At 35.7% G+C, this 14,980-nt stretch overlaps 1 pseudogene; it reads right to left on the bottom strand.

Moving 5' to 3' along the window:
• Nucleotides 1–5,325: 5,325 nt before the first annotated feature.
• On the bottom strand, nucleotides 5,326–7,722 carry LOC124374227 (annotated as a pseudogene).
• Between the last annotated feature and the right edge of the window lie 7,258 nt (nucleotides 7,723–14,980).

The following is a 14,980-nucleotide window of genomic DNA, read 5'->3' as shown; positions in this document are numbered from 1 at the left end:
ACAATAAAATATTAGTAAAAATTAGTCTTAATTTAAAGTTATTTTACTTTGGACTAAAACCAATTTAGTGGCAATTTTAGTTTGTTTACAAATTAAGATGAACTATACTGTTATTTGTTTTAGTGTCTTGTATAACATTTAAACTAATATGACAATGTAAGCTTTCAATTAACTTTCAACAATAAACAATATTTTAAATTTAAATTTATTTTTAAGTAATTAAGATATAAACTATGGCTCGTATTGTAGCCAAAAGCTATATAATGCTTTCAAACTTTCTGTAGTTGCAGGACTAATATTATTTTCATGTAACGTATAGAATAGAAAATGCAAACTCTGAAAGTCTTCTTTAGCTTTGTAAATTATCGGTAAATTAAGTTGTTTGTTTATTATATTTGTCAATTTAACTAAATCTGTACTAAATTGAAAAATAATGAAGGCGATTTACAAACAATACAGAAATACTACTTAGGTATGCACTGCAAAACAAAACCAAGAGTGCCAACTATTCCAGTAATGTGTTTTAACTAAATTTAAAAAGAGAACATCTCGCTCTTTTTTGAAAACTTTAAAACCATAAATACGTATTTGATAGAAAAAATACGACCTTCCCTCTTTTATTTGTAAATTACTAAACAGTTATAAAATACATGCGGTAGTAAAATTAGAATACAATATTGAGATTGCTAATAATATAAAAAATGGGATTCCAGGAAAAAAACCTCTAATTGCAGCTTGAGAGGAAGAAAGAAACAATTCAAATTCAAACAATTCGATAATAAACTATACCTTATATAGCAGTATTCGTACTCAGTAGAATCATTTTTAATGAAAATAATAATAACAATAACAACAAATATTTTACTGCATTACAAAAAATAAACCTAGGTACACTAATAAGTAGTTTTGTTTGTAAAATTTTGTTTACACACGTCCACAGCTATAAAATAATTCTACCAAATTAAGAAAAAAATACGAGAGAATACGTCTAACAGCCCACTCACGTATGGCACATGCAATGGCATGTGTGGCATTGTCAATAAATGATGCTTTAATTAACACTAATATCCTTTATTTCTTAATATTAGCAATAAAGAAAGTTCCTGTATGGTCATTAATTTCAATATTTTTTAATTACACAATCATAAACGTTGTATAGATTACTAAAATAACTAAGATATTCGGTATTGTATTCAAAAAAGCACATTTTGTACCCTTTATGGATGAATATGAAAACGCAACTTTCATTTAGGTTTTCTTTAATAACAATGTGAAGGATAAAACCTATGATGAAACTGTTGTAAACAAAATTTTACAATGTGCACTAACAAGTGTGACCAAACTTGTAAAAAAAAACTGTTGTCAAAGCCTTATATAAAACACACAACGTATTTCTAGGAATCAAAACAAAGATACACACAAGTCTATTAAACCTTTCTTGGAACTTCTTTATCAGATAATCCTCCTATCTATCTGGTCACGTCGGATGCCACCATTTCTCCTGGACTGTCGAAAACGGGATAACATCTATGAATTGATTATGAAAAGATAAAAAACCTACTTAAGACTCGGACACAACCCCTCGGATACTGATCCACCAGACTGAGGAATGTTCTGTCGGCCGTAAGCATATTGAACCTACGAGCCAGCTGCTATAGGGCACCTCCTTCTCAAGTGAGCTAAGAATGCATTGTGTACGGAGTTGAAGGTGTCTAGGCTATAATGATGCGTGGGTTATGCTCCCATATATGTTGCAGAAGATTCGATAAAACTAACATGAGATTCTGATTGTGCATTTTGGCATTTGCTTTGTGTGAGTACGATCGTTATTCTTGTAATTAATTCGTATATTGAGCAACAAAGAGACTAGGCCATCGTATTTAATTAGGTGAACAATTAACTGCAAGAACTTGATTTTGCGTTTGAAATTGATTAGGGCTTTTTAAGACGATATGAAAAGTGTATTACGTGATACGAAAACTATATTGAGTTACTGATGTTGAACGGATTTCATGGATAAAAACATCAACATGCATGTTATATTTGTATGCTTTGAACGAATCACGTTTAGTTTAAATGAATTTCTTAATAATCAAATTAGTATAAATGCCAATACGTGAATTTAATTTTTATATAACTTGATGGGGAATTCATTATTGCCCCCTGAGAGCGTGTACCCGGATCTCTCAATTCCTGAGAGATTCTGTACGCTCGTTCAACAACGAGTACTGCCAGGGGAATCAAGAGCATTTTTCCATCAGTTTGATAATTATTAACTACTATTTAATGAGTTAACCTGTTCGATATAAAAAGGTTTCCATATATTAAGTCACGTTTCCATGAATATTGTAGTAGCGTCATTTAAAGAGTTTGGGTTGGCCGAAGAGACAGCTTATCTCACGTACAGATCATGATAAATTATGGGCCTATATGTTATGCTGCTACTGTGTCTTACAACCCCAGATTTTTTAATGAATCACTTGATATAAATTCTGTTAAACAATCTAGTAATAGAATTTCGGATATTTGCCATCGTTACAAAATGTACAAAACTACGTTATAACGCAATGTAGAAACGTTGCGTTATACATATTGCAGCATGTAACGAATTTTTTCGTTGTAAATTTTCTAACGTATATAAGTTGTTCAAGTCAACGAAAGTATGTTGCTCCAAAGCTTACTTTGATTTTCCACTGACTCGTATCATCGGCATATTGCACGTCGAGATAAGCGATGACTCAATGTCATTTAGATAGACCAGAAAAAGAATATGGCTGAGAATGGAACTTTGAGGGACACCATAATTTCAATTAGGCTTCAAATTTGATTTGGAATTTGAACAACATATCTTCTGTGACTTAGAAATTAACTAAGCCTCTGCAGGGGCAGGCAATGAATGCAATGCGATTTCAGATTGTCCAGAAGTGTATTATGGCCAACACAGTGGCATACCTTGAATAGATCGAGAAATAAACTGAAAGTGGAATTCCGACATTCTAACCCCAGAACAATAATTTTGACAAGACTCACAACTGCATCTACCGTCGATTTCATCTTTCTGAAGCCAACTTGGTCCTCAGAGAACTGATTGTGTTTGGTGACAAAGCAAAGCATTCTTGTAAAGAAAGATTTCATTTTTTTAAATTTTGCTCAAGCTTGGGACAGATTGAGATAGGTCGATAGTTATCAGTGGAAAAAGGAGCGTGTTTTTTTTATAATATGGGATATACTTTTGTAATTTTCAGGAGGGAGGGGGAAACTCCAATTTGGAAGAGTAAATTTATTAATTAAGAGTTAATGAACACACAATTTTCTCGGTGCATTTTTTATAAATCACATGGATAAACCAGCTGCTGAATAATTTGGTTGGACTCTCCTTTTGTTTTAGAAATGATACGTCAGGATTTTTTTTCTCTTTACCATATCAAAACTAAAATTCCCGCTGATGTTTACTACCACGCCACGCTGACACTATCTGCTTGACGTGGGAAGGGGAAAAGATGGTTTTAAAAAAAATCATGCACCCATGTGGCCACACCAACTTCTTAAATAACGCTGGTAAGTACTGAAGAAATACAAATACTGTTAAAATTAACTGTATACATAAATACGTAAAAAATATAAATCCTGATGGTTATGTTATATATGGAAATATACAATGCCGGTATTTAAAAAAATTCTGGAAATTTTCATAAAGCACGAAATTTTCAAATATTGCACGAACCTTTATGTGGTAATAAATGCTCATCGAGAAAACCACTCATTAGATTAAAAGATTGCGACAATACCACTGTAACCAATCTCTTGGAATTCACGCGTACAAAATCCTATAAACCGTGCCACAACGCAATGGTTTTCCAAAATGTACAAACAGAACGGCGGGATGAGGATGTGGAATTGTTGAGATGGAAAATGTTTTACAGTAGAACTAACCCACGTCTGGTCGTAGAACAAAATTATAGCAACATCACACGTCTAACAGACGATTCGGTGCCATCGGTTTTCGTGTTATAAAACTGTACAAAATGTGTCATGAGCATTGTTGAATACTTCCATTGGCCACGAATCGTGCATTTGAGAGGTATAAAACTTATAATTTTGGGCAAAACTGAAATTATCATCGAATCCCCCGAATCCCGCACCCTCTGTCTTCGTCGGTTTTATTTATAAAAATTTATAACAACGACTATAATGAAAATAGAAAATAATACAAAAATATATTCACTAAAATTTGACGCTCGGTTTATTTCTTCTGTGGATGACGCAAGCACCAACCGGCCGGGGCTGCCATTTCTTAAATTACACATATTTACAAACGTTCAAAGGCGAGCTCAGCGCTTTTGATTTGCATACAGATTTAAACCTCAGGGGCTCTAGACAGATTCTAACACCGAACATTTCCGGCTTGGGAGTTATTGTCACATCTATAAAACGAGGTCCTCCAAGATTCTAATTGGTTCTAGAAAACGAGTACACAAATTTCAATCACTTGCGTAACACAAATCAAATAATAAAAATAGTCCTGAGGCTTAAATGAGAATATCACAGATTTTCAACGCTCCGCGGGCCCGATTGGTGCGAAGACTAACTAGGGTCAAATCAACTCCGGTCTGCGTCTATCGTTGTGGCACTTCCAAGGCCTTCGACCCACCCCCCGGACGAAGATGAGCTACCGCTACTGGCGTCTGTGCAGGGGTCCGTGGTTGCGGGCAGTGGACGCTCGTACTTACCGAACTTCCCAATCGCTAGCGGGGAAAACGGGAAAATCATCTCTGCAATGTTCATCCCTCGGGAATGATTTGGACGCTACGATAAGAGAACGGTTTCTTTACAGTAATCTTGTTAATACATTCAGCACCATTAGATTGAAATTAACCCGGCACAACGCTTCAAAAGTTCAAAACGCACCGAAGTGTCCAGACTTTTTGAAACAATACATTGAGATCGAAGCGATTTAGAATGGAACCCCCCCACCTCTGATCAACTCAGGCAGGAAGTTGATAAGGCTACGACGGCATAACTTAAATTTAAAAATCGGTCTGTTGTGATAGTAATGATTTCAGATTTCTTCGCAGAGTCACGCAAGAAACAACGGTCTAAAAAAGGAAACCTCTGAGCCGTCCGTCAATCATTACTGTACAACTCGGTTACGATCAGTTTCTGGACCAATTTTGCGATTGTTTAGCCTTCTCGAGTTCTCTGGGATGCGACCGAAGACTAAGTTTAGGCACTGCGTGAAGGACCACGGTCCAGAGTGGAACCGGTGAGTACAATCGTCCAAAGCACGAAAGCGTCGTTATCACAGGCTTCCCGTGGCACAGAGCCCTACGAGCCTACGTTTACTGGGAATAGATATAGAGATAAATCAAGTGGAGCAGGCAGGTGGAAGCGGATAGATGAGATACAATCGTGACCGAACATTCTCAATCGTCGGTGGAAGCCCTCTCGTGATGGCCGCAAGATGGCGCGCACTGTCTGGTAGTTCTTCTTAAATCCTAGCTTGATGGTAGAGGACTCTGCGAAGCATCGTTCTCCGGACGAATGTACGACGAAAGGAATGTACCCCCTGGGAGCGGACGAATTTGCGTGAGACACTTTGGCCAAGTGGATGCCGTACCCCTTGCGCCTGTACTCGGGCCGAGTCTGCATCGAGAACATGGCACCGTAGTAGGACTGCACCATCCAGGCCGCCAGCTCCCCCGAAGAGAACACGCCCGAAAGCCGGGAGTGCCGTGATGAGGCCGCTCGAACACCTCCACTGCCTCCATGTCGTTGGCGGGGTACAACTCGTGGATGGCTTGCGCGTTGTTCTTTACGTAACTGCCCTCGATCTTCACTTCCTCGGGTGGCACGAGCCTACAACAACAAGGAGTCTTTTTATAGTTTGTGGAGTAGCAACATAGTAAATGTAATATCTTAAAATCCGGTATTTATATCTGATTAAATGGAAGCTACCTTTTCTAAAGCACGCTGCGGCTGATGTCTGATGGGGTTAAGGCGATTTATGTTTACTAACCTAACCTAACTTAACCTCTAACCTAACCCTAACCTAAACGTTGGTATTAATTGGGTGTAACTGCCCACCCAAAGTCTTGCTTAATCACGTTTATTATCGGTGGCCTCCGTTTAATCAAAAAGTTACTCCTAATCTCTAATAATATTATGAATGCGAAAGTGCCTTTGTTGGTTTATTCTGCTGTCCCGCACAAACTACGCAACCGATTGTACTGATATTCTTCATGAATATTTCTTTCAGTACCTGTGATAAATATAAGCCTTTAATTCTTTTTTCAAAATTAACCCGCGTTATGCCTCGCTGGGTTTTAAAATTGTGAAAAACTAAGGACTTCGACTTTAACATTCCACTATACAAATGGGCCTACAGGCTGTTAACGCATTCAGGGCCTGCCTTTGAAGTGGGAGACGCACTATTGACACTAACTAAAATTCGCTATTGACTCCGCCTATTGTGATAAGTTGTCGCCTCGGCCTCTCGTATATCGGCTTTAGTATTTCTCTTTCCCGCTTACATTACTTCTCGTCTTATGTTCAATGCAGAGGAAAGGGAATATATTAACAGTCTGAACTAGATAAAGATGTTGGAGTTATTCCAACTTTTTATTTAAGTTTAAATTATCGTAAAATTCAGTGTTCGATTGTGACTCCACATAACGATATCCCCACAGGCCGAAGTGAAGATATATGACACCGCAATCAATCAAATAGAAGAAAATTTTACCTTGGAAAACATTTTGGAGAGATTCCTCAGGCGACACTTTATGCTGTCAACATGTCAGCCCTTGTCAAATGACTCATCGATCCAGGTTTTAAGAGGAACGCCACTGATTTCATCTTTTCTTAAAGGTTAGAACCGTTAACTTAGGATAGCTGGGACCACCTTCTCATTAACGTAAAAATTTATCAAACTTAAATTTTATTCGTTTGTATTCTTGTTCAAATTACACACTTTCAATATAATAGCGTTGAACGCAATTTTTAATTCATTGAAGGTATTTGCATTTCCAAGAATTTGTTTCTTGAAGAAGAAGCAAACCTCCCCTTTTTCTAACAACAACAAGTTCAACCCCTTTGACCATGTTGTGTCATCCGCAAACTATACGACGTTGTACGTGCAGCAAGGCACAATTGAACTCAATCTCATTCGTAATTCATAAAAACAACAAAGGGCTGAGGATTGAGATCCCTTGGGGTCAACAAGCATCAGTTCTACAAGTGAAGAAACAAGGTTTGAGGATGATAAATTTAAATAACGCGTGTTCTGTTTTTTATATGAGCAGCTAATTCCAGGGAAAAATTATCTCCTCTAGTACCCTAATAACCCAAGGTGTTTTTTTTAACCTAAATATACCACATTTATTACATTTAAAATGGCCTTTAGAATGGGTCGAGGGAAAAGTCTGGCACGGCTTAATTTCAGTGTCTACTCACTCGGCGAGCTGGTTGGTCTCGAGGGGGGTTGTCGGCTGCATACATATATGTCTACACCTGGGTCAGCCTTCTCCATAGTGCCGATGTGTCTGGTAAGAACTTCCTCCAGGGCGGTTCATGATGTCGCCTGTGGGTGAAGTTTGAGGAATATTGGCTGATTCCCAGTCGATCAGCACATCTTCGGTCTCTTCTCGCAGCAGTTCCAGACATTCCAGTCGGTCGAGAGGGCAAAAGACACTTGAGAAGCTCTCGTCGGTACAATCGACCGTTAGGCTGCAACAGAACGCACGTTTATGATAGGAAGTGACTGAATTTAGAAAAGGAATAAATGCATTGTAAGCGTAGAAAAATAACGCTGTAAGAAGAAGAAAGTATGACAATTAAATAAAAATGTTAACAAATCGATGATTCCCATTAATATGTCTGATTATACCGTACACAAGATTTTTACAAAGATGTATTATTTTTTATTACTGGGGTACTTTCAATTCTTTTGAAATTTTTAATATATACAAACGATTTAGGTGTTTCATGGCAAAAATTAACCCTTTTCATTTTGATGCAGTAAGACAAAATGATAATCTCTTAAAGAAAAACAAATAAATTAAAATATAATCGATATTAAACGCATTTTATTATCTTATGCAGCGATTCGCATGGTTGTTTTACCGTATACTTTATTGATAGTTATCTATTACAGTTGATGTATTAACCGCCAATTGTATATTAATGTTGTTATTTGTAATATTCCTTCAAAAATAAAATTCTAATTCTAATTCTATTCTATTGTATTCCTATTCTTGTATTTAACAAAACCGTGATCAACATCAAGTAACATGGGCTAAGCACTTGAATTAGATTCTTTATATGTTAGTTTTTTCTTAACTGTTCCAAGGTGAGTGGTTATAAAAAGCAACAGACGAAGATAAAATATTCTAGCTGCGAAAAGAGCGTACCTGTTTTTAAAACTTGTTGTGGGTAGTGAGGGTTTTCAACGATAAACTGATTATAGTTTTGAACCAGACTGGATATTAGTTCGTGGCCCTGTGAGAATAATAACATATTTGTTGTTATCTAGAAAAGACAAAATACTCCTATTATATTCTAGTAAGCCAATGAACAGGATTAACGACAACAGTAATCGCGTTGCGCGCGGCCGCTTGCCATTCTTGTGCAACGACGCGTTCTGGTTCAGACACGTAGGCGCACTCTAAACTAGGTTCGTTACGAGAAGATGATAACCTCGAGCGACTGGAGCATTAGGTAAAATGCATGATCAATATCTAAAGTCAAATGCAAATTTATTTTTGTGACTTGTTGAAGGACATTTTACCATGCATAACAATAGCGTTCAGTGTACATTGAGAAATAGAACCCTAGCCATAAGTGTTACTAAAATAATATCTAAAGGTCCTCTATCAAATTTTAGAAAACAATTAGTACTGATAAATAGTTCCTGTTTCAGACTAACAATGGAAACTGTTTATCTTCCTTCGGCTAAAATGATTATTGAAGTGTTTGGCCCTCTCTTGAACCCCAGATGGCAAGTTAGTGAAAAACATGGTTTTATGCAAGAGTAAAGGGATTTTTGTGTTTTCAAAGTAATGTTGTATGAAATGTTTTTGGGAAGAGCTTAATAGGAATTTGATTTGACATCCATTCCACGCAACAAGTGAAATCCTCTCTAATTAACTTAAAGTTATACAGTGATGTTTTCTTTAATACTTATAACAAAAATTACAGAGAGGTGTGTTATAGGGTAAGTAAAAGAATAACATCATTTTTACTCGATTCGAGTTGGAACATATAATCCGCGTAATCTTTGGGTATTCCCTGAGTTTGAAAAAATGGAATAATATATTTCAAAAAGATTTTTCACAACGTTGGGTTCATTAAAAAAAAAGCTCTTTGAGACCATATGGAAGACAGATTAAGTGTTTAAAGAGCTTTATGAGAGAGTCAAAGCAGAAATGGAAATCCGGTCCGAAAGATTCTGAACGCAAAAGACCCTGTGTTCATAAAAATATGATAGTACAATCTATTGGGTCTAATTTGTAAAAAGTTTTCCTTGGAGCATCTCTCTGGATTATCGAAATTAGTTTTCCTTTGTTTGTTACACTTTAAAATAGATGTCCTCCATTTTATAAATTTATTAGGATATCGTGAGAAGTCGAAAATTTATGTTCTTGTATCTGTAAATAGAATGGTCATAGCCTTGGAGAGATTTACTGGTCAATAAATTGTAACTCACAAGGCAGGCAGATATTTTTAAAAAATAAAAATCGTTCCAAACGGTATCAAAACTGTAAGTCCGGGCAGGTATGAAAGAGAAGAAAAGCAATACTTTTGTTCAAGTCATTTAATTTTATGATATAAGGCTCAGGGAGTGAAAGGAGACCTCCACCAATTGAGTCAGCAATCCAGTGACTTGTGGCAATCGGTCACTCAAGCTTTTTACTGTGTCAGATTTGGCTGCTGTAGAGATCAGTGGAGCCAACTTTGAGGACATGTCTGTGTCCGTAAATTACAACAATTTACACTTTCTTTTTCTTTTATATTTTCTCGTTCTCCCTGTTCTCCGTGCAGATATCAATTCTTATAATAGCGAGTCCAAAAATGGGCTTTACTATTCAACATATATTTTTGCATAATTGTGTCGGGTGAAACATGAAACGTATAAACGGATTTGGCGCGGTCTAAGACAGCAAATAGGCTGCTCATTCGTGGGATATTAAAGAGCAAAGAGAAAAAATAAATAATCTAGTATAGGGTTACTCTGTAAAATTTAAGAAAAATGTTTGGACGTGTAATTAACTTCTTTGTTATTTAGTCAATAGAGTTTTACGTGAAACCCAATACTTAATAATAAAGTTACGCTTATAAAAAGTCTAAATCTAGTTACTCATCTTTCTTTAGAAAAATTAGGAGAGTAGTAGGTAAAAAGAACCACATTAGAAACAGCTATAAAAAAACACGAACGAACTCGTTAGATAAACATGTTTCAATAAACAAAACAAAATGAGTGGCCATACAAGAGTAGTACAGGAATTGTTAGACCAGATAAATAAATTATAGATTGTGACAGTAAGAATACATGTAGGGCTGACGACTTCAGACGTTAGTCGTATGAATTTCTTTGAAGAGGAAATTTAATTCGAAGACTAGCAATGAAAAATTAATTACAAAAGGACCACATTCGGAGTCCAGTCTCAACCCTCAGGTCGTGAAATTTAAGATCCGTTAATGTGTTCCCAAATTTCTGATAAAGGAGAACCTTTTCGTAGTCAGTGTTTTCACAGCAGGATTTAGAGATTTTATGAATAAACTGCAAGTCGAAGTCAGAAATATAAGTTATACTGAACAAGGTTCAGTTGTAAGCATGAACCATGTAGATGGATAAAAGGCCCACGCCAGTCATTCCCTGTGGTACCGCGCCCATTCTTTTTTTGCTGGCCGTGGCATAAGCGCCATTTTATCAATATTCAATAGCCCTCGCAGGTCTCCAGTTGGTCTCAGGTGGTTTGGTCTGTTCCAAGGTGTCGTACATTATAGTTATGGTGAGGCTGTTTTTTTTACTTTCGGATTAATATAGCAGGTTTTTTAATTAGTAGTTTATGTTTTTGAGAAACGTATTGTGGTGCAATGGTGTTGGCACACCAGCAATATTAGTTGTTATTTGATTCCATAGCTTTATATGTGTGGCCACATCAATGTATGTAATTGAATAGTTTTGTAAGACTGTAGGCTATTGTGTTAACGTTGACATTATCCAACTAGATGAGAAGATAGAGTACAGATTGCAGTTCTCAGAAACGTAAGTCTTCCAGTGATGTAATAGTTGACGAGGTTTCCTATGTGTCCATTCACAGATCGATGTAAAATGTTTCGTGGCGACACATCCTGCGTATGCCTTGCATACATTTAATAAAACATCATGGCGTTTAGGCAGTATTGAGTAAAGTGGCACCGTATATGCTCTCCGGCTAACGTTCAGTGTAACTACAATATGTTTCAGTTAGTGAAAGTGTTAATATTTCGAAATACTCCGTTGCAATTGTAGAGAATAAGCAGTTTTCTCCTCAGTGATAACCCCCTTCTTACATTAGCAGAGTAGGGGAACGCCACATTACGTAACCACATAACAGGTTTCTATGAGAATTACTTGCAACATTTTTATGTGTATAAGCTCATTTCAATTGGGCCACATATTGCAAAAATGTCTTATTATTGCACTCGGTGTTTTACAAATTATCTATTCTTTATGCGATTTTATCGTTGCCAACATATTTACCAATAACAAAATTGTAGAAACGTTTGCTAACGCTCAGAAAATTCCAAGATAGAATGACATGGCATCATCATCCTAACTCGATGTTGGCTTATGCTGAAATGAAATTTGGTGCAATTATTAACTGTCGTAAAATGAGATCGTTCTCTTGAAATCGTGGCATATAGACATGCGGAAATTAAAACTTTTACAGCCCCTCAAGTAATAAGCTTCGCTAAAGCTCAGCTAATAGAGTAATAAAAAATAATCAGTATGTCCCATAATACTCCCATCAACACCTTTCATCAACGCACAGGCGCCCACCTGGCACCTTCTCATAGGAATCCGATTATGATCTAATGACGTCTATGACAGAAATAGACCCTCAGAAAATTAAATATGCTGTAATTGATCTTGCCCAGCGTTTTAGTCCAAACAAGCGTGCATTAGATCAGAAAGGCCCCAAAAATTTTAAAATTAACTAACTAACTAACTAACTAACTAACAACAGCAGATAGCCCTCCCTCAAACATTTAACTACGTTGAGTGGGGCGGTAGGTTGCCCACCCACTTCCACAACCCCCCACCCACCCCACAATGCCTCCCAGTCCGTAAATGCGGACTGGCAGAGGCCATTGGCATAAAGCACTTACAGCCATCGCACACATTTTTCACCTAATTGGTTTTAAGGATGGGTTTGCGCATATAACGGCCACTTTCGACCATTAACCACATATACTTCTTCTATTCGCTTGTACACATAACTGAAGGTAAATGTCCAGAATCCTGGTTCCCCTTTCAAATCGGGCCCTCTTCAGTTGGAATGCCATATTCAAAGAAAAACTACATGTTTATTTTTATCTATTAAATATAATTAATTTCAATTTCCTGATCGAAGACCTTCAATATTTGTACTATAAACATTTTGTAACAAAAATTTGGATTAACCGACGAAATAATCCACTTTGAAGTTTAGTTAAGATAATTCCTTTCTGAAAGAGTTCATAATTTTAGTTGTATTCAAATTGAAAAACACAACAACTCTGCTAAACTCTATGGGGTGCTGTTTAAACCTTTGAAACGTTTGGTGGTTGTTCATGCTTAGCCTGCTTGTATATATGACGGACGGCGTCCAATATATATTACCCGAAGTGTTTAACTGGGGGATGACTTAACGATTAATTATTACCCCACCTCTGACGTATTTGAAAACGTGCTTAAAAGGATAGATCAAACCGTGAGAAAGTGGTGGTTGAAATCAATTTTGAGAATTTTTGACTCAGTCGTAAAATTAGTAATAGGTACGCGAGTGTTATAAGAATTTGTTACAGTTTGTTTAAATCTGTACCCATAGAAAAAAGTAAAGAGAGATGTAGGCTAAAAATACATTTTCACAACATACGTTTGTTGGGGTTACAGGGAAATCGTTTAAAACTACTACAATTAAGTATTATTAATTTATTGTCCTATAAACCAAATAATATATCATTAATACCCCTAGCTTTTATGACTTTTTAAACCACAACAACTTTTTGTTAGCGCCTCGTATGTGTAATAAAATTAACCCAGGTATTATTAAAAACTCTTTAGCTAAATTATTTTTTTTAAGATTAAAGAAATTATTCATAGAAATAGTGTTTTGGTTATTTCTTTTATTATTCAAAAGGTAGGTAGGTAACTTTAAATTTTGAGGATGACTACTAGAGGAAGCTTGCAATCTTTATGTATGATTTAGAAACAACAATAATTTCAATATTTTTTTAAACAATAATTAGTAGTTTACATGCAAATAATTAAAATAGGTGTTTATATCTAACGATGATAATGCAATGGTTTTTTATTGTTTTCCTCTTCCTTTTTTTGTTTAACTTTAATCTTATATATAAGAAACTCAAAACACGGTAAATGCCTAAAAGTAATGCCTACAAAGGCCCTAAATTTCCTTTATCGCAATTTTTGTAAATATATAGAATGTAAAAATTTATATTTTCAAAATGTAAGACAAGAATTAATTGTTAGGATTTTGGTATATTGTGGTTTCTATTATTTTCAGTTAGTAAAATAGTCAATATATAGAAAGGTTCAAGGACCACATTATATGAGATTAAGTATATCTACCACCATATTATGTAAAATTGGATCAGTTTTTTAATGTTATTGAAAAAAGGAAATAAACAAAATTCTTTATTCTTAGGTTTAGTACCCGTACGTTAGGAGGAATAATACTTCATGACTAATCAGAGTTGGGTAATAAATACAAACTTTATACATGACGGATTGCATATCGGTAACAATTTTGGATCCTCCATCTTGAAATAAAGTAGCTGTCTTCTTAAATGCCTTTGATTTTCTAGTGCTTTTTATCGGGTTTGGTTCTCTGCTGACTTTGAATGGTGTAGTTAATTGTTTGGTATGCATTTTAATAACATATAATGTTTGGTGCTCAATATCACATTGATCTTTGTGCGATCTTATACATTATGTTGTTTGGTATATGAATCAAAATGAATAAGGACCCTCCTAATGTTTGTTTAATTATTTTCGTTTTAAGATATAATATACCTGTACCAGTCAAAGGCCCTAGACCCTAACTTACTCATGACTCACTTCACATCTTAAGTAATTATTCTATCTTACTGTAACTGGAGAGGGGGTATGGTTTTTATCGCGCAGTATTTGGGCTTTAAATATATAAAAATTAATAGGGTGTTAAGATTTTAAAACATATTTAGTTTAAATACTCGAAAACTCAAATTTTTACTATTTTGCAACATAAGCAAAAAGTACAAAGTAGTAAATAAATTCCTAGAACGTGTGTTGAAAATTAAAAAAAATAAAGTAGTTATGTATAATGTTTGGAAATAAGGTTTAATTCAGGATTTTGGACATATTGCCATCGTTTACAGGTTTATAAAAGGTATAACACAAGCCGTTTTCGAGGATTTTTGAATCTATCCTCTTCGTCAGGTTGGGGAGATATTAATACATAACAAAAGTAAGAACAGAAATAAGTAAAGGAGGGAAAAGAAAAGGGTTCAAAAATACCCAAAGGCTGCTTGGAGTCCAGGGTGCAGGCGTTTGTCACTGCAGAGGATGCAAAGTCCCGAGCACAAATCACAATAGCACAGGCTAGTATCCTACTGTCAGCCCATTTTTCTTTGTCTTATTCTACTTATTTGATGTTCTTTATTTTTGTAATTGGGGTAATTAATACCTACCAGTCCCACCTGACGTATAAGAGAGGATAGATTCCCAAACCTCGAA

Source organism: Homalodisca vitripennis, unplaced genomic scaffold (genome assembly GCF_021130785.1).
Source record: "Homalodisca vitripennis isolate AUS2020 unplaced genomic scaffold, UT_GWSS_2.1 ScUCBcl_7581;HRSCAF=15327, whole genome shotgun sequence".
Classification (NCBI taxonomy): Eukaryota; Metazoa; Arthropoda; class Insecta; order Hemiptera; family Cicadellidae; genus Homalodisca; species Homalodisca vitripennis.
Note: the sequence above shows the minus strand (reverse complement) of the source record. Positions and strands in the feature narration are given on the sequence as shown.